This window comes from Protopterus annectens, chromosome 10.part0, assembly GCF_019279795.1.
Source record: "Protopterus annectens isolate FY-2018-M chromosome 10.part0, PAN1.0, whole genome shotgun sequence".
Lineage (NCBI taxonomy): Eukaryota > Metazoa > Chordata > Ceratodontiformes > Protopteridae > Protopterus > Protopterus annectens.
In genome coordinates, this window is record NC_056744.1 from 1,151,491,503 (window position 1) to 1,151,516,076 (window position 24,574).

The 24,574-nt window shown below is 41.3% G+C and overlaps 1 protein-coding gene across 4 annotated transcripts in view; it reads left to right on the plus strand.

The window, feature by feature from the left end:
- UHMK1 (U2AF homology motif kinase 1) overlaps nucleotides 1–24,574 on the plus strand; it is a 512,108-nt gene that overhangs the window by 417,839 nt on the left and 69,695 nt on the right. The gene's annotated exons all lie outside the window — the stretch shown is intronic.

A 24,574-nucleotide genomic window follows, 5' to 3' on the forward strand; every position in this document is an offset into this window, starting at 1 on the left:
CTCTAAACAAAACTTAAGCCCACCAAATTAGCAGCAGACAACCTCCCAAGTGAGTACCTACAAATCGCAGCTGATGCTCTTGCCTAACCAGTATCCATCTTGATTAACTGATCTCTGTCAGAAAGTTACGTTCCCACACTGTGGAAAGTATCACATATAATTCCCCTCCACAGAACTAACCAGTTACCGCCCCATAGCTATTCTCTCTCCAATCTCCAAAATACTAGATAGATGCATGCACTCTCAGGTCTCAGACTACCTCCTTACTAACAACCACCTTTCCAATACTCAGCATGGTCTCCGACCAAACCATAGCACCACCACTGCCTTACTCTCCTTTACTAACACTATCCTTCAGCATAAAAACAATGGCTATCTCTCCTCTGCTACTTTCCTAGACCGATCTAAAGCATTTGACATGGTCCCACACAAACAACTCATCTCTGTCCTCAATAACCTACCCTTCTCTCAATCAGTCACCAACTGGTTTCAGAGTTACCTGTCTGACCGCCAACAATCCGTTGTATGGCAGAATGACATATCTCCCCAACTACCTGTCTCCATAGGGGTTCCATAAGGATCCATCCTTGGACCCCTACTCTTCTCTGTTTTCACCAATAATCTAGCCTCTGCCACCAAATGTGGCACACTCATACAATACGCAGATGACTCAACCATAATCTGCTCAACCCAGTCCATACCCAAACTGAAAAAAGTCACACAGGAAGCCTTTTCCTCTGTTGAAACTTGGTTATCCAATGCCCAATTAATACTCAACCCAAATAAAACTAAACTACTCATCTTTCAACCCACCAAACATACTCGAAACAACTCTCACTTTAACATCACAGCAAAAGACAACACCACTATACACCCAACTGAACACACCAAATTGCTAGGAGTGGAAATGGATCATAAACTAAAATTTGACATTCACATATCCATGACCATAAAAAAGTCCACAAAAAACTAGGAGCATTTTACAGAAATAAGCAACTTCTCACCAAAGCAGCAAAGATTTCAGTAGCAAATTCCCACCTTATCTCCACCCTACTTTATGCCTTTCCAATGTATACCAACCTAAGGCAATGCGATCTAAACAAGCTAGAGACCTGCTACAACAAAATCGCCAAATTCGCCACAAGGGCATCCTACCGTAGTCACCACTGTCTCTCACTTGCTGAACTGGGTTGGCTTGAACTCCCTCACCTCCTTCAATGGTATAAACTCTCACTCGCCCACAAACTAGTAAACCATCCATTAAATGTCCCATCCCTCCAGAATCTACTCCAACCCTATCACACCACCAGACCACTAAGATCCAGCAACAAAAATCACTTGCAGATCACTAAAGCCAATAACTCTGCTGGTGAAGCACTATTCTCTTGCACCATAGCCAAATTATGGAACTCCCTCCCACCCACAATTACCTCCGTACCATCATGCACCCACTTCAAAACTTTGCTAAAACGCACCTAAAGACATGCTGGCTATGAATATCACCCACCCCATCCAACCACTACCTTTCTTTCCACTCCAATAACTACCTTGATTATAGCAAGCTCAGATGCTCATAAGTCTAGTACTTGTTCTACAGCAGGAACTTCTTATTGTAACATTTGTTAATGTCTGTTATGTACTTCACAGATAAAGATTCTAGTTGTTTACTGATGTACTGTGTTCTTCATCTGTAAATATGTTGTAAATAATTGCTATGTTAAATTGTTAATCGCTATGTAATCTAGTGTAACTACTGTCTGTTTATTTTAACTGTGGAGCTTTTCTTCCCGGGCCTCCGCTGAAAATGGACCTATGTCCAGTCGGACACTCCCAGTCAATTACAGGACCAGGATTGGTTAAGATATTTAAGCAGTGGTTTAAAACTACTAAGTTTGTCTGAGAGTTTTATTTGTGTGGAGATACTGTTCCAGAGTTTAGCAACACACTGGGAGTAGAGCGAGTCTCCTGCAACATTATTTGACTTATTTGTAAGTAGTAAGAATTTGTTAGTTGGATAGTAGGGTAGTAATAAGTTTTGTAGTGCAGGGCATTTTTCTAGATGATGAATGAGTTTGTGTGCTGTAGTCAGTTTTGAATAGGGTAGACAGTTGTGCAGTTTAAGCCAGTTTAATTGCTTTAAGCTAACACAATGGTGGGTCCTTTGAGAAAGACTGATAGCAAATTTAGCTATTTTATTGTAGCAAGCAAGTTTGTTTCTTTGAGTATTATTTGTTTTAGGATAGGAGTGGCATATATCTCAGCAGTAATAAGGTGGGAGCTAGTGTTTTTCCCTCAGTATATGTAAAGGAATCCATTGATCCTATAAAGTAAACCTAGTTTCTGGTGTGTGTAGATTTAATGATGTGCAGTTTATGGTGGTCATATCTGAGACTGTCATGCATTATAACACCTAGACGTTTTCTGTGAGTTACAGTTTCAATGACAGTATTATTTGCTGACTTTATGGTAAAAGATTGCTTTTGATTTTGGTAACTTTTTGAGGTGAAAAGCATTAACTTAGTTTTCTTGAGGTGGAGTAAAAGGTTTGATTCTTTGAGGCAGGTTTCTATAGAGGAGAAAGATTTTTGGGTAATGTTTTATAGTTTATTTATTATTGAGACCGCACATATTAATGTTGAGTCTTGTGCATACTGAACTAAACTAGTATGGTGAGTGGAGGTGTAGAGGTCATTAATAAATATATTAAATAGTAGATTACCCAGGATAGAGTCCTGAAAGGACACCTGTAGTAGCTGGTTGAAAGGATGCGTAAGTTTGGTGCAGTTTACCAGCTTGTTGTCTTCCAGATAGGTAACTAAGGAACCACAACAAGGAGTATTGTGAAAGTCATATTGAGGGAAGTCGAACAAGCATTTGCTGGTGCGAGAGAGTATCAAATGCCTTTGACAAGTCTAAAGTTATTCTCATTAGGTGTAATGTATATTTATCAAACATGGGATGGGTGAGGCCAATCTATAACCAAATGAGATAGGTTATATTTAGCACAAAAAGGGAAATTGGCTAGGCTTAAAATGGCCCACAAAGGCAGCTAGCCTAGTACTTGCCTATGAACTTGTTTGAAAAGAATCCCCCAGCTGACAGTTGGTGTTAAAAGGAAAGGAGGGCAAGATGAAATGTCCTTGGGCAAGAGAAAGATTAAAAACAGACATAAATGGTAGGCTAAGAAACAGCTCTGTGAGAAGCAGCAGCAAGTTGATGAATGTCATTGGAAGATAGCCTCAGAGCAGATGCTTCAAGGAAGGGAAGTGCTATACCACCTGGAGACTCGTAACTTAAAACAAATAATGGACAAGTTTTAGGAGATGTATAGTAAGCTGGTTAAACTCACCTGAAGTAGATCAGGAGTTTGAGGTTGACTTATAACAGCACAGTAGTCATGGTAGACAGGCAAGCAAAGATAGAGCAGCCAGAGTAAAGACTGGCATAGTATGAAGACAGAGCTCATTGGAAGAATTTAAGACTGGCTGCTGTCCCTGAGAAGGCAGAAGGGTAGGAACTATGCAAGTTTGTATAGAAATTATTGGTGGAATGGTTGGGGCTGTTGACAGCTGAAATACAGGTAAAGTGAGCGCATTGGCTCTTGTGCCCAACACTTAAGCCAGTGCAAGACTTCCACAAAAATGTATTATGTTTATTAACTATGAGCTGAAGAAGGGTATATTGTCATTCTTGTGGAAACCTGGGAAAAACTCCTTTATTAAGGATAAAAAGAGTATACACTAGGCATCATTTTAGTGCAGAAACAGTAAGGAAAAGATCATGGTTTATTCCAACTATGTGTCTATGTAGAACAAAGATGAGTTTTAAAGTAGTGTATCTTAAATATTTTTAAAGTGTTTTTTTTTTTTCTGACTGGGGTAAAAACTTTTTTGGGCACTGAAGCACAGAGAATGCTGGGGGGGTCCTCACCAAATGACCAATAGCAAGAATCAGGGGAAGATGTAACTGACAACATAGAAATTGTAGTAAGAAAAAATCCAACACCCTCACCATTATTTAAACAAGTGTAGAACACAGAATTATGGTCATTAAGGCACACTTTTCATTTTAACTTTCTTATTTTCTCCTCCTCACAAAAATACATGGTCTTTTACAACTGTTCTGTTTATCTTTATGACATTTGTTAGGTTAAATCTTACATTTTTACATACCTTAGCATGTAAACTTTTCGTTTCTCAGCAAACCTCCTTTACTTCCCCTAGTTTTGTCCTTTTTGTTGTACTTTTCTCAGTTCTTCTAGTCAGCTCCTGTGCTTTTTTCTCTCTCTCACGCAGTTTCCTTTTGAACACTGGAAAAGGTTTCACTGGCAAAGTCTCTCCATGATCTTTATTATAATGGTATAATGAGAAGGAGAGTAGTCTCCGGTTAGGTGGCTATTTCCTTCTTAGCCTACTCTACATCAAAAAAATGACTTCGATCCTCCAAGAAGAAAACACACTGAATGCAGCTGGGTACAGCAGCTTAAATTGCACACCAGCTTCTCAACATTCCGTGATTGCTGGGAAAAATTTGAATCTCTTCTGCCTGGTGTATAGTGGACAATCACCTTCCACAGACACTCCATTGTCTCCAGTTTTCAATACGGTGCCCATCCACCTCATTTTTGTCAGGATCAACTCTCACTGTCTCACTCTGCTAGTATGAGTGCACCTCCACTAATACAGGTTTTGGCTGCAGTCTTATAGCCAGATTTGGAGCATGATACACCCTTTCAGTTAACAAATCCTGCTGTGGAATACCAGTCCAGTTGTTTGTGCTTTCATAAAATTACTATAGTTTGTTCTTTCCAGTCTCTGTGGTACAGCAGAAAATTTCAGGCCTCCCCGTGCACTGTGTCCTCTAACTCCACCATTTTTTGAAACATCTATTGGAAGCCATATCCTGCACCAGATCTGGAGCTTGAACTGCATTTTGCTGAACTGCTGCAAGATTCTTCCCAGTCACTGTTTTCTCTTCACCCTTTTCAGTTAATTTTCTTTAAGGCTGTCCAGTTTTATTCTTTGCTGGCATCCAGGCAGTGCTCTTACTAGCCATTAACTGAATTTACTAAAGCTTGCAGAGTTGCTGGCTGTTATCTCTTGGCTTTCCCAGTGTGAAAAAAGAAACTGAAATCAAGCTGTTGATCAGTGTGCAGCCATCTTAGAAGTTGCATCATGTCGAAACTTTTATCCTGAAATGTTAATGGGTTAAAAAAAACAGTAAAAAGGGAAAGCGTATTGAGATATTAGAATTGAACTTCCCCACATACTCTGTCTGCAGAAAACACACTTGTCAGATGCTGAACATTTAAGCTGGCTAAGGTTTGGATATCAGTACAAGGTTGCAGCAATGTGTCAGAAAGAGTGAGGTTGTGATCTTGATCAGCAGAGCACGTAGACATAATGTTAGATCAGTTAATGGGAGAAGAGAGTAGATTAGTAGCACTAGAAGTAAAATTAGAGGAGAATATCAGCCCCCTAAATCTGCCTTGACAGATTTTAAAAAAGAATTATGAAGAAGTAATAGGTTTTTGTGAGGGAGCACTATTGTGGGGGTTGCTTTAACTTGGTGACAAACTGGAGCATTTGAGTACCCTGTGTAGAAAATGTTATAGCATTATTTATGGTAGTGATGGACCTAAGGGATATCTGTGTAGGATGGAAGGGCCCCCCCTCCCCAGTACAAATTATTTAAAGCTAGTGTAGAGGTCTCAAGGGTAGATAGGAAGTACATTTCTATGGAAGATGAGTATGGGGTACAAAGCTGGGAATTGAAGCCAGTAGTGTTGTCCAACAGTGCTACCATGCTATTAACATTGGAATTAAAAACGAGAAATAGTTTGAAACACTGGAGATTCACGTTACTCTTTAGTAACACTACACATTTTGGGAGATGATGGAGATGGGATTTCCTTTAAAGCACAACACAAAGCAGAGAGAGAAATTGTGAATGACAGTTTGAACTAAAAAATATGAAATTAAGTAGGGATTCAAAGAAAACACGAGAACTGGGCTTTAAGAGAATGTCAGAATTGGTTTAAATTACAGCAAAGCAGACAGGCTAAGATACAGAAGATATAGAGGATGATATTTTGGAGGCACAGCATGAAATTGAATTAATCTTGGAGACTGAAAAGCAGTTTACATTTAAAGCAACACGGGAATATTTTGGGGAAAATTCACTAAAAGCTCAAAGGATTCTGTCCACCACATTAAGTGAAGCTAACATGGAGAGATTGGTTAGTGCAGTGAGAGATCCACTGTCTGGGAATGTGAAGGAGAATCCTGATAATGAGCAGAAACTTTTCGGAAAAACATTTTTGCAGAGTTAGATGGGGAGGAATCATAGGAGTCATTACAGGAAGAATCTATTCTGGAATTTTTGGGAGATGCAGTCTTACCATGACTAATGCAGAAAGAAAGTTTAATCAGACCTATAATGGAAAAAGAGACAAACTCTATTGAAGTGTATGTCAAGTGGGAAATCACCAGGATTGGACAGGATTCCCCAGGAATTGTATAGGCTGGGTGGGGAAAGTATAAAAAAACAAAACTGGAAACTGTATTAAACAAAGTTGTTAACTCAAGATGGTTTTACCTTTGTTTTTGTCGTATGCCGTGTGTCCAACGTGCATAATGCCGAAAGTACAGCCGCAAAAAACGGCAATGCCGATTCACCACGTGTTTGAATGCCAAATAAGCAAATCCTTTTTTTGCCATTCAAACACACTAATCAAATGTCGGAAATGGCTTTCCAGCAAACCATTTTTGACATTTGATCCCTCGATGTTCTCTGTATTTAGGCAATACGGGTCACACAACAGGACAATCGCACATACCATGTGCGACAAAACTAAGGTAAACCTGTCCCTTTTTCATGGAAGAAATCGGTTATCCGTGCCATTTTAAATCTAAGGGAAACATCCTTGGTTATTGAGTTTATACAGGCCAATATCTGTCCTTAATCATGACTAGAAGATAGTGATGGCAGTTTTGGCATCCAAGCTGGCAGGAGAAAAGATCAGTGTGGGTTTGTAATTGGGAGACAAACATTTGATACTGCATTAAAATAATAGTTACTTAAGCGACAGAAAACAAAGTTCCTAGAGAGATTAAAAAATAAATAAAAAACTAAACCTAGTGTTGAACCTGGTGTGCAAAACACTGAGACTCAAAACTGAAAGCACACACAAAGATCTTCCAGGCACAGTCCAAAATATAGTTAAAACATTTTTGTCTTTAGTAACAGACTTCTTTAGAACAAAGGTACACCAAACATATACAAAATGTATACACTGTTTAAATCCCGCTCCCAATTAACTGTAGCCAAATCAACTGACATTTCATTTCAACAAGCAGATAGTGTTTATACATTCATTTAAACCAGGTGAAACACTGGCATTCAGTCCATGTTACCTCTCTAGACTCTAACAGTGCAAAAATAAAAAAATTAACTTTTTGTAATCTTTACATAATATAGTATGTCACTTGATGTATTGTTGAATGTTTTGTTTTTATTGTCATTTAAATGTTCATCAATTCTCACGGATAACTTTCTAATAGTGTTTCCAACATAATATTCATTACAGGTATAGTAGGTAGCTAAACTGCTTTCTACATTACAGTCATATGTTCCATTGCAGTAAAAACTATCCACAACAGGTAGAGATGTTTTTACAGCTGTTAAAAAAAACTATATTTTTACAAGGCAAGAGTACCATAATTCTCTCCAAATCTTAAAATATTTTGTTTTTCTAACATTTCTTTGATACTATTACTTGTATCACATTCTCCCTTATGAACTTCTGGTTCTCGGTGATAACGTCTTTCAATTTTTTAGAATTAGAATATCTAACAGAGCATGTTGTAATCTCTGTAACAGACATTATTCTTTACTTGAGCTTTACCATAATTTTGATCCTTCAATATTTCTTTGTACATCGTTTGCCATTTCTCACATCTTTTGTATCATTTAATTTAAAAACTGTAGCTTCAAACACATTCTGCAATTTCCCATTTTCCTCTTGAAAAACCTCTTTACTAATTAATCTCGAAATTGTTATAGCTTGTCCCTTAACTGTACCTCTTTTTAATGCTTTCAGATATGCACTGCCATTGTGCAGATACATATTTTAAACTCTTATTTGCTATAAATGCTTTATTCACTTGTATTCTGCAGTCTGTATCATAATATTAAAAAAAAATAATCTTATCTTGTGACCAATTAGCTGTAAATTTCAAAAGTTGCCAGCTCTCTCTCATTAAGAAGGAATCTCCTCAACAGTTTTTTAAAAGGTAGATTGAATCACAATTCTGTCTTGCTGATACCAGCCTACACCCCATGCTGCTAAGGAAAACCTTCCAGGAAATAAGTAAGGATCTGGCCAGAAGGAGCAGTCTCAGCCCAGCAAGACTGCTTTGAATGCGCTGACTGGAACCACAAGACAGCATGTAAACCTGGATGAGTATCCTGAAACAGTAGTGGGGGTATGTCACCAAATGTGTCGAGGACATGAAGGACGCAACTGTAAGGGCAAACCAAAAATCACGGCTCACTAGCAAAGTCTATGAGCTACTGAGAGCAATTAATGCTGCCTTCAAGTCTGCAGATAAAGATGCCCTGAAAGTTGCGAAGGCCAACCTGAACAAGGGAATAAGAGCAGTGAAACGTGCTCACGGGCTAAAAGTACAAAAACACTATGCAGATCAAAAGGACCCTAGGCAGCTATAGAAGGACATCCAGTGCATTACTGATTACAGACCTCCATTAACATACTGTGTAGATAATACAGACTTTCTAAACAAACTTAACACCTTCTTCAGCAGATTTGAGAAGACAAAGCAGCTCACCAAAGAAACTACCCATGGACGGGGATGTCACACAGCCATGTCTCAGCCTGGAGGCAGTCCGAAAGAACTTAAGAAAAGTCCACCCAGGAAAGGCAGCAGGTCGTGTCATGATTCCAGGTCGTCTACTCAAGGACTGTGCAGATCAACTGGCACCTGTTTTCACTGACATCTTCAACAGATCTCTCAGACAGGCTAGTGTGCCATGATGCTTCAAGTCTTACATCATCATTCCTCTGCCAAAGAAGTCATCCCAAGTCACATTAAATGGCTACTGACCCATTGCACTCACACTGGTGGTGATGAAATGCTTTGAAGGGATGGTCAAAGAGAATATATCATCTTGTCTGCCTTCATCTTTTGATCCTTTACAATTTGCTTACAGACCAAATTGCACCACTGTGGACGCTATATCCCTGACACTACATCACACATTGAACCATCTTGAAGACAAAAATTGCTACATACGTATGCTGTTCATAGACTTCAGCACTGTAATACTACAGCAGCCATCTAATCTAAATCAACTAGGCATAGAAAATACACTCTGCAACTGGATCTTCAACTTTTTGTCAGACAGGCCCCAAATTGTTAGAGTTGGCAAGAACCACTCCGAATGCATCACCTTGATCACAGGGGTCCCACAAGGTTGCATACTAAGTCCAATTCTCTGCACAATAGTGACCCATGACTGCTCTGCAAAACATCAGACAAATCACATCATTAAGTTTGCAGACGATAATACCATGATTGGCCTCATCAGAAATGATAGCGAGGGGGCATACAGAGAGGAAGTGAACCAACCCATCAGATGGTGCACCGACAACAACTTGGCACTAAATGTTGACAAAACAAAGAAATCATTGTTGACTTCAGGAGGAAACAAGGGTCCCACACACTCATCACCATCATTGGTACAGCAGTGGAAAGGACAAAAAGCACCAAACTCCTAGGGGTGCACATCTGAGATGACCTAAGCTGGGCAACAAACACTTTCAGCCTTGTAAAGAGATCCCAACAATGTCTCCATTTCCCCTGGAGACAACACAGAGCAAACCTCCCCTCCTACATCCTCAGGGCCTTCTACAGGGCCACAATCAAAAGCATACTGACTAACGACATCACAGTCTGGTATGGAGACTGCTCATATGCAGATCGCAAGGCATTAGAGAAGGATGGAAAGCAAGCCATGAAAATCACAGGATCAAACCCCCAGTCCTTGCAGGATCTTAACCTTTGCAGATTCTGTGGCAGGATCGTGAAACTGATAAGGGACAAGTCGCATCCCACACATAGACTGTTCCACCTTCTGTCTTCAGGTAAACGATACAGAGGCATCAGGTGTAGAACATTAGGATTCAGGAATAGTTTCTTTCCACAAATGATCAGACAGTTGAACAACTAACCTGTACAATGTCAACACTCCCTCAGTTTGTGAGAACACCATAAGAGCAATATGATTGTCTTTATTGTCTTAGAATTAAATTATTCTATTTATCCGTCTTATGCGATCTGAACTAAACTATTACTTGCACAAGTACGGAAACTGTGAATTATGCTATGCTGCTGTCCTATCTTAAAAATAGTGTTGGTTATATCTGTACTGTCTAGAATTTCTTCTGTTATATGCTTCCTTCACCCTCTTGTTAAAAACTGTTTTTCAATGCTCACGAGCCTTGAAGCAATGAAATTTCATCCAGTGATAAATTGCATTTGTTGATCTGAATGACAATATAGTGTACTTTGACGTTGATTTTGAAATTATTTGCATACAAATGAATATTTCTTTCCACATCACAGCACTACCACAGCCCTTCTATCCTTCACTAATTATATAAACCTTCACAGGAATGATAACAAATATTGTATCAGCCATTTTCCTAGACCTCTCAAAAGCATTTGATATGGTTTCCCACTCCAGTCTACTACTCACTAACATCATTATCATTCACCTCCTCTACTATAGCCTGGTTCAGAAGCTGCTTGTCTGACATGCAACAATCAGTTCAGTGGAAAGGAACTCGTCTACACAACTTCCAACCACCATAGGAGTCCCACAGGGCTCTATACTGGGCCCGCTATTGTTCTCTATTTTCACAAATAACCTCAAATGCTCTACACAACATGCCACACTCATACAATATGCGGATGATTCAACCCTGATCTGCTCCGCCTCATCTCCCACCACCCTACATACACTCACTCAAGATACCTTTATCTCAGTAGAAAAATGGATATCAGGTATCCAACTAATTCTAAATCCCAAAAAGACAAAACTGCTACTATTTACCCCTAATAGATAAAAAAAAAAAAAAAACACTCCTTTACCATAACATCTAAGGACGGCACCACCATCTCACCTTTTAACCACACCAAACTTCTGGGCATTGAAATAGACAATAATCTGCACTTTGATGTTCACATCTCACATACCATAAAACTAGTACACAAAAATACTAGGCTCCCTATACAGGCATAAGTCCTTTCTCTCACAAAAAGCAAGAGTAACTCTTGCACAAAGCCACCTCCTTTCAACTCTATTATACGCAGCACCAATCTTTACCCAAATCAGACAATGTGACCTAGACAAACTAGAATCATGCTACAGTAAAATAGCCAAGTTTGCTACTAACTCAACCTATAGAACCCATCACTGTGCTGCACTAAAAGAACTAAAATGGCTTGAGCTACCACAGCTACTTAACTATCACCAGCTGGACACAGCCTACAATATTCTCAAACATCCTGAAAAAAACCCTCATTATCCAACCTGCTTACTATCTATACTGCAAACTGGTACCTAAGATCCAGTGAAAAATCTCTCCTCTCTATCACCAAGGCTAACAATGCAGGGAAAGCGGTCTACTCCCACACCATTGCCAGAAATTGGAACTCTCTTCCCCTATCCGTGTCCACTACCCCCTCCACATCCATATTCAAAAACTCCCTCAAATCGCACCTTCTTAGTACCTGGTTATGCCCTTGTATCACATAACCCTACCCATACTACTAACAACTCCCCAAATTCCTCTCTGATCACATGCTGGAGCTCTGATCCCCTGTAGGCTTGGTCATCTGAAAGGGTACTTTTAACTGTAGAATCTTACTTGGTATATTTTCTTACCAATGTACAACTGGCATTGTCTTTTTACCCATGTTCTATATCTTCTTTTACCTGGAGAGTTTTTATTAATTTCTTGTTATATTACTATGCTCAGCATACATGATGTAATCTGTTTTGTGTATTATGCTGGATGTACTGTATTTGTATAACTTGATGTTGGAGCTTTTCTCCCCGGGCCCCCACTGAAAATGGACCTGGTCCAATCGGAATTTCCCGGTTAACAAATGTAAAATAAATAAATAAATATACTCTGCCTTGCTACCTTTTGAAGCAACAGTGACCTAAATAGTGGATCCTCTAAGTTCTTGTGTATTGTAAGAATTAAAAAAAAAATTGATGTTTTAGCTTAAAATTAATATAATTCAGTACCCTTTTCTTGTAGATATAATGAGTCTAATAATTGTAAATGCACTTGCTGGTAGCTTAATTGAAGATGTCCTTCTGTTCTCATGTTGCAATATTCTTAACCTTTGAGTTAGCCTCCGCCTAGCGACCTGAACATCCAGCCAGTATACAAAAGCTTTAATCGCTGCAAGGTACATGGGGCGACTGACGTTGGCCATAGTGAATGTGGGCCATAAAAGTGACATCTGCACGTACCTTCCTCAGAACTTTGCTGCTGCCATTCGAACATTAGCCAATCCTCCCGCTTCTGCCATCAGATCCTGCAATTAGAGTCAGTTACCCTGTTGGCACCTTCTTTCTTATTTTCATGGTCATTGCATGCTTGCCCAGGTTCATGTCATCCAGAAAAGGAAAGTGCAGGTGTGGATGTCGGATCCCTCATAAGGATGCCCACGACCTGTCTGTTTTGCCTAGGGCCAAACCACAGCCATAAGGCCTGCACCGTTTGTCATGCCTTCATCACAAAGACCCTTCACAGCCCTCTGCACTTTCTTAACATTTACCTGGAAAACCAACAATTTAAATGTCTGGTTGTTGGGATGGAAGGATCGTCCGGTTGTACTGCTGAGCCACTGAAAAAGAAGGCCAAAGATGTTCTTCGTGTTTCACTGTGACAGTCATTACATTTGGGTAATCTGCTGCCAGGTTGCCCTCATTCGGCCTGATTAACAAAGTCTTGGGTCCTGCGTCGGCTGCTGTCCCTTCTTCCATGACGTCAGGGGTATAAAACATGTAGCCGATGCCATTACATCAGTCTTTCTTGCCGCACGGTGCCCGAAGCAGAAGCAGTTCGCAAGTGCCGGTCGGCCGACTCCTGAAATTTTCGTTTTCGAGTTTCAGAACCAAAGTCTTCAACTAAAAGCTAAGTACCCCCTGAGGATTTTTCTTTTGGAGAAATTTTGCATACCTTAAGGAAACACTTTCACTGGGAGAGTCAGGATTTCTCAAAATCTAAAAAGAGACTTAAGGATTTCTTTCTTCTTCCTCAGCATAGGCCTTTGGCTAATACCCCCTGTTCTAGACATTGTTGTTGATGTTTTCTCAGAATCTAGTATGACTCCTGATTCCCTGGCTCCGGCTCCTAGTAAGCCAGACAGATATTACAGGGTTCCTGACTCCCACAAATTCCTCTTTAAAAACCCTACTGCTGACCCTGAAACCATTTCTCAGGGTCCCAAGGGCGTTAAGGCATATACTGCTAAATACCCTTCTGATAGAGATTCCAGGGCGCTGGATAGATGGGGTAAGAAGGTTTACACGTCTGCAACCTTGGCAATCAGGGCTTTAAACTGTCAATTTCATATGCTTAAATATCAACAGCATGTCATGGGTTTACTTAAACAGAACATGATGTTGATTTCCGACTGTGTGGAAAATAAGAGTTGCAGGATTTATTGCATTCAGCTGAACAAGTTGGAAAACACACTTTGCAATGTGGTTTTGATTCTTTGGAGGCCTCTTGCAGGGCTGCTGTAACTGGATCTGTGATAAGAAGGCATGCTTGGCTCAAGGAGCAAAATCTGCCTGACCATGTTAAAGCAAAATTGTTGGATGCTCCTTTACAACAGGACAGTCTTTCTGGTAATAAGGCAGAACAAGTTTTGAAAAAGATGGAAGATGAAGCTAAATCTTTGCAAACTGTAAAAGATTTCCTACAAGTGCAGCCACCCAGGTTCAGTAGGCACTGGCCTACTAAGAACTGGTCCTTTCCAGTACCCACCAGAGCCGATCAGGTCAAACCCAGACATTCCAAAGGCTCCAAGTTTCAGTCACAAGGAACTTATATAACAAAGCAATGGGGTGCCTCCACCTCCAAATCTGGAAGTAACAAGGCACCTTCCTACGGTAAACAGTCTCAATGAGTTTCCACAATCACCAAGCACTTATCTTTTGACCGCCCCTTTGGGGGGAAAACTGGCACTTCATGCACGAAACTGGCAACTGATTACCCAGGACAAGTGGGTTTTAAATATAGTATCCCAGGGATGCAGATTTCATTTCCACATGTTGCCAATCCCAAACGGATGGTCAGATCTGCCTCCAAATCAGTGGGCAGAGGCCCAGAAACAAATTATGTCCCTCATCAATATGGGGGCTATTCAACCAGTACCAGAAAAGGAAAAGGGACAAGGTTTTTAATCAAGACTTCTCCTGGTACCCTGAAAAGACAAATCATGGCATCCATTTCTGGACTTATCCATTCTAAATACATTTCTGGACATTCCAAAATTCAAAATGCTGACTCTACAACCGTTACTACCTTTGCTAGGCAAGGATGCCTGGTTGGTAACTGGCACCAGTAATTGCATTTTGCAAGCAAAGAAATATTCAAATTTATCCATACCTAGACGATTGTCTAATTCAGGCAGAAAACAAGGACACTCTTCTAAAACATCTGGCGTTTGTAAAAAGACTTCTAACTTGTCTAGGGTACACCATAAACGAAAAGAAATCGCAACTGGTACCCTCTCAAATAATTACATTCCTGGGTGCAAGTTTGAATACAACTGCCCAGATGACTTACCTTACACCAGAAAAACAAATTCAGTTGATGACTTACTTCAAACAGGTGGCCACAAAAACCCAGCTATCTGCAAGACAAATTCTGCAGACCTTTGGGTTCATGGCCTCCTGCATTCTAATAATTCCATATGCAAGACTGCATATGAAGAAACTTCAGTGGTACCTAAAAAGCTTATGGAGTCGACATTGTTACAGCCTGGAAACAATGATTCCTATCATTCCTTGCCTGCAGCTAGAGTTCCTATGGTTGGCAGATGCCTGCCACCAAAACAAGGGACTGTCATTCATTCCACCCCCTGCCACCCAAACCCTGACTACAGACTCATAAGATTATGCTTGGGGGCGCATCTGGCAGGGAGATGCATTCAGGGCCAATGGAGCCTAAATCAAATGCACCTACATATCAACCAGAAATAGATGCTAGCTATACAGAATGTTCTAACAGCCTTCAAGGACTGTCTTCATCCAGGACAACTACTGATAAAGACAGAGACAACACCACAGTCATGTGGTACATAAACAAGCAGGGGGGTACCCATTCCTACCCCCTTTGCAGACTAGCCATGGCATTGTGGAACACGGCCTTGACTTATCAAATACATCTACAAGCTCAATTCCTGCCAGGAAAGCTAAATACTCCGGCAGACAAACTAAGTAGAAATCTTATGGACCCACACAAATGGAAACTGGATCCACAAATTTTCAAAATGTTGACACGTAAATGGGGGAGTCCAGGCATAGATCTTTTTGCCTCACCCCAAAACTATCAGTTGGGCAAATTCTGCACAAGAATTCATCACAAAAAAGCTTAGAAAGTGGATGCTCTATCCTTCAGCTGGAAAAACCTAGCAGTCTATAACTTTCCCCCTCTGCCTCTGCTCTCCAAGGTCTTACTAAAAGTCAGACAGGAAAAAACAAAAATGATTCTGATTGCTCCAGACCAGCCACACCAACACTGGTACCTGCTCCTACGCAATATGTCGCACCTTCCTCCGTGGTACCTGCCTCAGACACCTTACCTACTGTCTCAGCAGAACTATCAAATTCTGCACACTCCGCTCCAAACTCTGAATCTTGCAGCATGGCTAATCAACTAATTTCACCAGTTACATCTCTCAGCAAACCTGTGATGGATGACATTTTGGAAGCCAGAAGGCCTAGTACTAGAAAATCTTATGCTGACAAATGGAAAAGATTCTGTGCCTGGAACCCAAGCACAAGGAATAAGCACAGCAATGCCTAATATTCCTCAGATTCTGCAATATTTAACTGAGATGCTTCACAAGGGCCTATCTTTTTCTTCCATAAAAATCCATGCCTCTGCCATTTCAGCTCATTACAACACACAGCCTCCCCTCTTTTCTCATCCTCTGCTAAAGCAGTACCTCAGAGGGGCCAAAAATTTAAGACCTCCCAGGAGAGCACCAACGCCTGCGTGGGACCTCAATTTTGTTTTGGAAAAACTCACTCTACCTCCTTTTGAGCCAGCTGCTACTGCAGACCTAAAATTTCTCTCTTGGAAAACAGCTTTTCTTTTAGCAGAAGGATTTCAGAACTACAGGCTCTCATGGCAGTGGAGCCTTTTATTATTTTTTTTACCCGGTCGGGGTGGCTCTCAGGACCAATCCATCCTTTATGCCTAAAGTGGTATCTAGTGTGGCCCTTAATCAGACCATTCATCTGCCAACTTTCTTCCCAAATCCACAGAACAAGGGTGAGCGGATTCTGCATTCATTGGATGTACACAGACAACTAAAATTCTACTTAAACAGGACAAAATCTCCAAGAAAATCTGAACAATTATTGGTGGCATTTGCTGCAGTGGCAGAGGGAAAGGCTATTTCAAAGCAGACTGTTTCAAAATGGATAAGCCATTGTATTCGTTTCTGCTACATGCACCATGGTAAACCTATCCCCAAGGGAATCAGATCTCATTCCACCAGGGCTGCATCTACTTCTGCAACCTTTCTCAGAGGGGTTCCTACCAGAGACATTCTAGAAGCTGCTACCTGGAGCTCAGTTCATACGTTCACCAAACATTGCCATTTACCTCTTTTCTCTAAATCCAGAGCTGGCTTTGCCACTGCTGTCCTGCAGGGCCTTATAGCTGCTCCTAATGCTGTATAAATCCATCCTCCCAACCATAGCTTTGGGATTCTACACAAATATAATGACTGCAACAGTGAAACACGAAGAACATAGTACAGTTGTGTACACTTACCATAAATGTAGATGTTCGAGTGTATTCACTGTTGCAGTCCTGGTTACCCTCCCTCCAGCCCCCTGTTTTTTCTCTAACTATACCTCTCATTTCTGTTACACCAAAAAGGCTTTTAAAGATAGTATTTGCTTTTGTTTGGAGGTATAGGTTTTGTGTATTTCATTTTACATACATACATACATATATACATATATATATATATATATATATATATATATATATATATATATATATATATATATATATATATATATATATAGCTCCCCATTTGGGGGGGGGGGGCACCTGACATCTGGGGCAAGAAAAACTGATGTAATGGCGTCTGCTGCATGTTTTATACCCCTGACGACCTGACGTCATGGAAGAAGGGACAGCAACTGATGCAGGACCCAAGACTTTGTTAATCAGGCCAACTGAGGGCAACTTGCTAGCAGATTACCCAAATGTAATGACTGCAACAGTGAATACACTCGAACATCTACATTTATGGTAAGTGTACACAACTGTACTTTTCAAGGCCTGAAACTACCGCTGCACTTCTTCCACCCATCGTTCCCCCTGTGGCCGAGGTATGCCTGGAGGAATGTACGTAACCAACCGAGTCAAGTATAGCGGTTACCTTTTCATAGGCCGCACAACCAAGTTTGAGGTTATGCAGACATCAGGTGGCGATGACCAGGGAGACTCTCAGCTCACTGCGGATGTCTAGACTGGTCCTCCTCTTCTTTAGCTCCTGAGACTAGGCCCTACACCCTATAGGCCTGTCTCTTCCTTGAAGGAAAAACAAAAAATTTAAACATGTCTCTTCTCACCTACTGAGAGCTTGCCTGACTGGCAAGTCTTCTCTTAAAGCTTATTTAATGCTTTTATGGCCCTTAGGCCCTCTTTGGTTGCTTCTCACATGGCTATTCCTCCTGTTATTAGCCTAGGCCCCTGCCTACTGAACCTCCCACATTGCAGGTCGAAGAGTCTTCAGATTCCTCTTCTGAGGATTCTTTGTCTTATGTCTCTCAAATGCCTTCTGCCCTAGGTTATGCATCCCCTGAAGAGAACTCCGCTGAGGGAGGCTCCCTTGGGGAGGCCCTGACCTTTGGAGAAACAGTCTCTCGGATGAGAGAATTCTTTAAATGGGACTCCACAGAAATGACTGAAGTCCAAAACAGATATTATGAACTCCTACAAATGGGCACTCCTGCACCTTCTGCAATTCCCCCAGTCCTGTCAGCCTTTTTAGATGCCTTTTCTGCAGCTTCAAAAATTCCTGACTCCCAACCACCTGCTCCTAGAAGACCTGACCGGTTTTATAAGGTCCCTGAAGGGGCAAAATTTCTTAAGTGTCCTGCCACAGATCCTGGTACTATTTCTGTCTCTGCAGACAGACCCTCCAGACTGCTACCTTCTACCTCTGTCTTCCCTTCTGATAAGGACAGCAAAACAATGGAGAGAATTGGCAAGAAGGTATATACTTCAGCAACTCTGGCCTTTAGGGCCATCAACTACCAGGCACACACATACTCCCTGGCCCTTTTATCTCAAGCTTCTAAGCTTTTGGATGGCCTCCCTGATTCGGCCAGAAAGTCCCAAATCTCTAAGTCTGATCTGCTTGTCCTCACAAGTGTCAAGACATTCAGTCAAATGCAGTTATGATGCTGCAGAGGCTTCGGACAGATCTGTAGCCTCTGCCTCAGTGCTCAAGAGGTACTTTTGGTTGTGGTTGCAACCCCTTCCTAATGATATCAGGGCTAAACTTTTAGCTGTCCCACACCGGACAATCCAGCCTTCTTTGGCACCCAAGTGGCAGAACTTTTCAAAACCCTACAACAAAAGGGAAAAGAACTTCGAGGCCTAAAATATTTGTTTGTGTCACCTATTCCTAAATTTCACAGGAATTACCCTACCAAGACTCAGTTTATTAGGAAACACTCTGCTCCTCCTCCTTCTAGGGGCATAAAGTATTCAAGAAAGCAGCAGATGACTCCTAGGCCTTTCCAGACACCAACCCAGAAACCTCCTTTTCAGGGCAAGGCAGATAGTCTGGGACTAACTGCCTCCTCTTCCTCCCCCTCCAGGCCATATTTCCTTTTCCCAGAGACTCTCCACTGTCTCCCTTTCTGGAAAAGCATCACCTCAGACAAGTGGGTTCTTTCTATCATAGAAAAAGGTTATTTCATGACCTGGGTCATTCCTCTTGTTTTCAGGGGTATCCCTCAGCCACCAAAGGACCAACTGCCCCTATTTCAACCGTTTTGGACAGCCTTCTCTCAAGGAACTACTCAGTCAGTCACATGACTCAGAAAAGGGAAGGGGGTTTTACTCCACACTTTTTCTAGTCCCAATAAAGGATGGCCCATGGATACCCATACACCTGTCACACCTTAACCTCTTTTTCTAGTACCCACCTTCCGCATGCTTACTCTTCAAACTCTTTTCCCACTGATAATGCCTCAGGCATTTCTGACCACTATGGACATCAAAGATGCTTACCTACATATCCCCATCAGGCCCAAATACAGGAAGTACTTGCGCTTTTCTGTCGGTTCCTCATATTGTCTATTTTCTGCTTTACCCTTTGGACTATCTACTGCTCCAAGGGTATTCATCAAATGCCTGGCTCCAGTGGTAGCTTTCTGCAGGGTTCTAGGGATACAAATGTTCCCATACCTGAACAATCTCTTGATCCAGGCAGACTGCTACAGTACCCTCCAGACCCTTCTCCAGACAGTCATTTCAGTTCAGCAGTCTCTGGGCTTCACAATCAACTTCCCCAAATCCAGCCTAAACCCCTCCAAGGACCAGGTCTTCCTGGGGTGCAGAATCGGAACAGACGTTATGACGGCATTTCTGCCAGCCCACAAAGTGGAATGTCTAAAGGAATAGCTGCTGTCTGTCATACATGCCCCTGCAATGACAGCATGAGAATACCTCACACTCTTAGGGTACATGGCTTCCACAATCCCCACTGGCAAGACTCTACATGAGAAAGCTTCAGTGGTATCCAAGTTCCACATGGATCCAACACTCCCACCCGCTGGATCACACCATTCACTTCCTGCCATGCTTAAGGAAGGAGATCCTTTGATGGGTGGTTCAGGTCTCTCGGAATCCAGGGCTTCCCTTGCAACCCCTAGTCCCGGTACAGGAAATGTACACAGATGCATCAGACCTGGGATGGGGAGCTGCTGTGGGCAGCTTGACGGTGCAAGGCACATGGACAGGCCCCTCCAAGAAAGAACACATCAACATCAGATAGATGAGGACTAGGGCTGTCATTTTTGCTGTGAGTGTCTTCCAACATGCCCTGAAGCAAGGACCCCTGAAATTGTTTACTGACAACACTGCTGTTCTTTGCTATGTGAAAAAACGGGGGAATAAGATCTTACTTGCTATGCGGACTTGCACTCCAGGCCTGCAAATTGGCGGTCCAGCAGATAGCAACTCTGCAGGCCGTCTATATAGCCTCAGCTCAGAACACATAGGCAGACACCCTAAGCAGATCCATGTCACAATCCAACAATTGGATGCTACACAGGGATGTGTTTCTGGACATAGTCCACAGCTGGGGTACACCACAAATAGATCTGTTTGCCTCCCCTCTGAACAGGCAGCTTCCACAGTTCTGTACTAGGGCTCCCAGCCCCTTAGCGAGGGCAACAGAAGCCTTTTCTATCTCTTGGGTGGGAATGTTTCTGTACGCTCCCCCCCTCCATCTTCCCACTCCTATAGAAAGTCCTGATGAAAATTCAGCAGGACAAACCAAAAATATTGCTTGTTGACCCCCTTTTGGCCAAGACAGCACTGGTTCCCCCTCCTTCTACAGCTAGCCAAGGGCAATCATCACGTTACCTCACACAGTGGGCCTATTCACACAGGACAAGGGATCCCTGATCCATCCCCACCTGGAATCTCTGAACCTAACCCTTTGGGTGATAGAGTTTTGATCTCTTTCAGACACCTTTATTCTGAGGATGTGCTACATGTCCTGCAGGAGGCAAGGAAACCCAATACTAGGTGATCCTATCTGTCCAAGTGGAAAAGGTTCTCCATTTGGTGTCTAAAAAGACAGCTAGACCCATTTCAAGTAGGGGTCCCCCTGGTACTGTCTTACCTGTGTGAATTGTTGCAGGCAGGGCTGGCATATTCCTCTGTAAAGGTCCATCTTACTGCTATTTCTGCATGCCTGCCTTTAGAACCATCACTTGTTTCTAGACTTCAGGTGAAGTTATTCTTAAAAGGAGTTCTACACATCAGACCAACCCAGTAGGCCAGTTCCACCACCCTAGGACCTGAACTATGTGTTGGAAAAGTTCACTGTTGCTCTATTTGAGCCAGCAGCTTCAGCTTCTCTAAAGTATTGCACTTGGAAAACTGTGCTTTTGGTGGCCTTAACTTCATCCTGAAGAGTCTGAGCTCCAGACCCTCATGGTCACCTCACCCTTTTTGACCTTCCACAAGATTACCTTACGGACTAACCCGTTCTTTATGCCTAAGGTGGTTAACGAGTTATCCCTGAAACAATGTATCCACCTCCCCACTTTCTTCCCGCAGCCCCAGAATGACAGTGAGGTAGTCCTACATTCCCTTGATGTACACAGACAACGCAGGTTCTACATTGACAAGGCTAAATCTATTAAGAGTTCAGAGCAAGTGTTTGTCTCCTTTCACCCAAGGGCTCTGGGAAAAGCTGTGACAAAACAGACTTTCAACTTGGATTTCCAAAGCCATCTCCTTTTGGTATGACTACCATGGAAAACACACACATTCCAATATTAAAGCCCATTCTACTAAGGCCATGGTCTCCTCTGGAGTATTTTTTTTTTTCAAGGGGTTGGACACTGCCTCTGTCCATACCTTCACAAAACACTACAAACTGGATCACATCTCCAGGGCCAGAGTAGGATTTGCTAGGGTAACCTTGCATTGATTTTTGGAAAATACTGTAGTTCCAAACCACCCTCCGAGTTATGGCACTCAACCAACCAAATGTTAAGAATACTGCAACATGAGAATAGAAGGACCTAGAATACTTGTGTAAAATTTTACCATAACCATAGATGTCCCTTCTCTTCCATGTTGCAGTATTATATCCCACTCTCCTACCCCATATTCAAAATAAAATTTGGACTTTGCTGGATGATTAAGGACTTGTGTAACTATCCTGGGACTAGGGTCCGACTGGGGCACTCAGTTCTGCGGAAGCTACGTGCAAACGTTACTTTTATGGCCCATGTTCCCTACGGCCGTCAGACATCCCACGTACCTTGCAGTGACTAAAGCTTTTCTATAGTGACCGGACGTTGGGTCACTAGGCGGAGGCTAAACCAAAGGGTAAGAATAATGCAGCATGGAAGCGAAAGACATTTATGGTTATGGTAAGAATTTACACAGCTATTCTATCTCTTGTACTTATTTCTGTATCTGTTAGCTTTTCTAACATTCTCTGCTCATATCGACAATAATCCATAACCACCATACCACTCCTTTATTCACCTCTCATAGATCTTGTATCCTTTTTATCACTTAGTTGTTTCTTCTTTATTTAAATTAAAATATTTTGTTTGGAATTCCTTTTCTCATTTTCTTAAAATGTTATTTACAGGTTTGTTCAAACCTTACAAATATTTGTTTTACATTGTGTTTATAAATGTAGATGTTAAAACAGGATTAAATGTACTACCTTTCCTAAACTGTGTACTGTTGGTATTGGATTGACATTTGGTGTTGTTTAAAAGATAATTTCAGAGTCCTTCTTGTAACGTGTAACTTGAAATTGCATAGAATTGCAATTAAATCAGCTGTCAAATGGAACAAATGAAAAGCTCTTATTCAGTACTCTCAATCTGATATGTACTAAAATTATAACTATTTAAATTTATCACTACATTTTTATTCATGTTCTTACTGCAACGAATTTTATTCATTATAAAACTTTTACACTGATCATACACTTTGGCTGCAGTGCCATTTAACATATTTTAAATTGTAGAGTACAAGTGTTTTGTTCAAATACTGCATAATTAACTGCAGAATCATAACTCTTGCTGTGCATTACAACAATAAATACAATTTACAACCATACTGTTTGCTGAAGCATTACTCTTTGTTTTAAAAAGTATATTGCTGTTTGTTACTGCTAAGTCTTATAAAGTAACATCCTGTGAAGACAGTCTACTACCAGTGGTGCTTTCTGCATTCACATTAAAATGACATTCTTATGCAGATCTTTGTTAGTTATTCCACACAAAATGTGACTGATTGTTGTCCATTTAAGATAAGTTAATACTTGTCATTAAAACGTTTACTACATACCCTACTCGCATAATTACCAATACTGTTTACATTGCAGCCATAACTATCTGCTTTGTACTTAGTAATACTAGGATGTTCAAACCCATGACTTGTACTAGTTGACCATATATTGAGTCTTCTAAAATGCAGCCAAAAAAAAAAAGACAAAAGATCCAACCCAGAGTTCTTAAAGCTGACTAGTGTCTTGTGTGACATGTCTTCTTGTACTTTCAAGTTTCACCTGGTTTAAACAAATGCATAAATATTCAGTGCCCATTGAAATTAAATTTCAGTTGATTGGCGATTGTTAATGGGGGCTGCGGTTTAAACAGTGCATACGTTTTCTATTTGTCTGTTGTACCTTTGCTCTGAAGAAGTAAGTTATTAAAGATGAAAATGCTTAACCGTATCTTGGTGTGTACTTGGAGGATTTTTTTACGTGTGTTTTAGTGTATCGCTAGTAATGTACACACACGTGTGTGTGTGTGTGTGTGTGTGTGTGTGTGTGTGTGTATATATATATATATATATATATATATATATATATATATATATATATATATATATATATATATATATATTTAGAGAGAGAGCCAAGAGTTCAGTTTTCTTGCCTGCTGAAGCAGAGTTAAGAGAACAGTGTTTTGATATTTCCGACAGACTCCCTCCCTCCCTGAAACCTGTGCAAGCTTGTGTTGTTTGGTGTTTTATTCTACCCCCAGTGCACACTACTTTCTCTTTTTAGCATTCCATTCCCTCTTCTGATGCGTACCATATGCACTTTATTCCCTTGGTTTTGCATATGTCAGTGTTGTTTTCTTCTATTGGTACTTTAGCTTCTTGACTGCGTCTGCATTTCATGGCCTAGAAGAATGTGTTCTCTCCATGCTTGGACTGATTTGACACCCAGTGACTTGGAAGTTGGTGTTCTTTGCTCCCCTTCCACTCTGATTCCCCAGTCTCCCCATACTCTCTTATATACCCTCTTTGGCCTCCTCTAACATGACTCCCTTAAAGTAGCAGCACAATGTGTTACAGCTACTACTTAATAACATTTTCTGACTCTCCCCTGTCCAGCCATTTCCTTCTGATCAAGGCTCCACCAGAGCTCAACAAAAGACCGCCCTTCGTGATACCACCCATCCTCCATACCTCGCTGTCAGGTGCCAG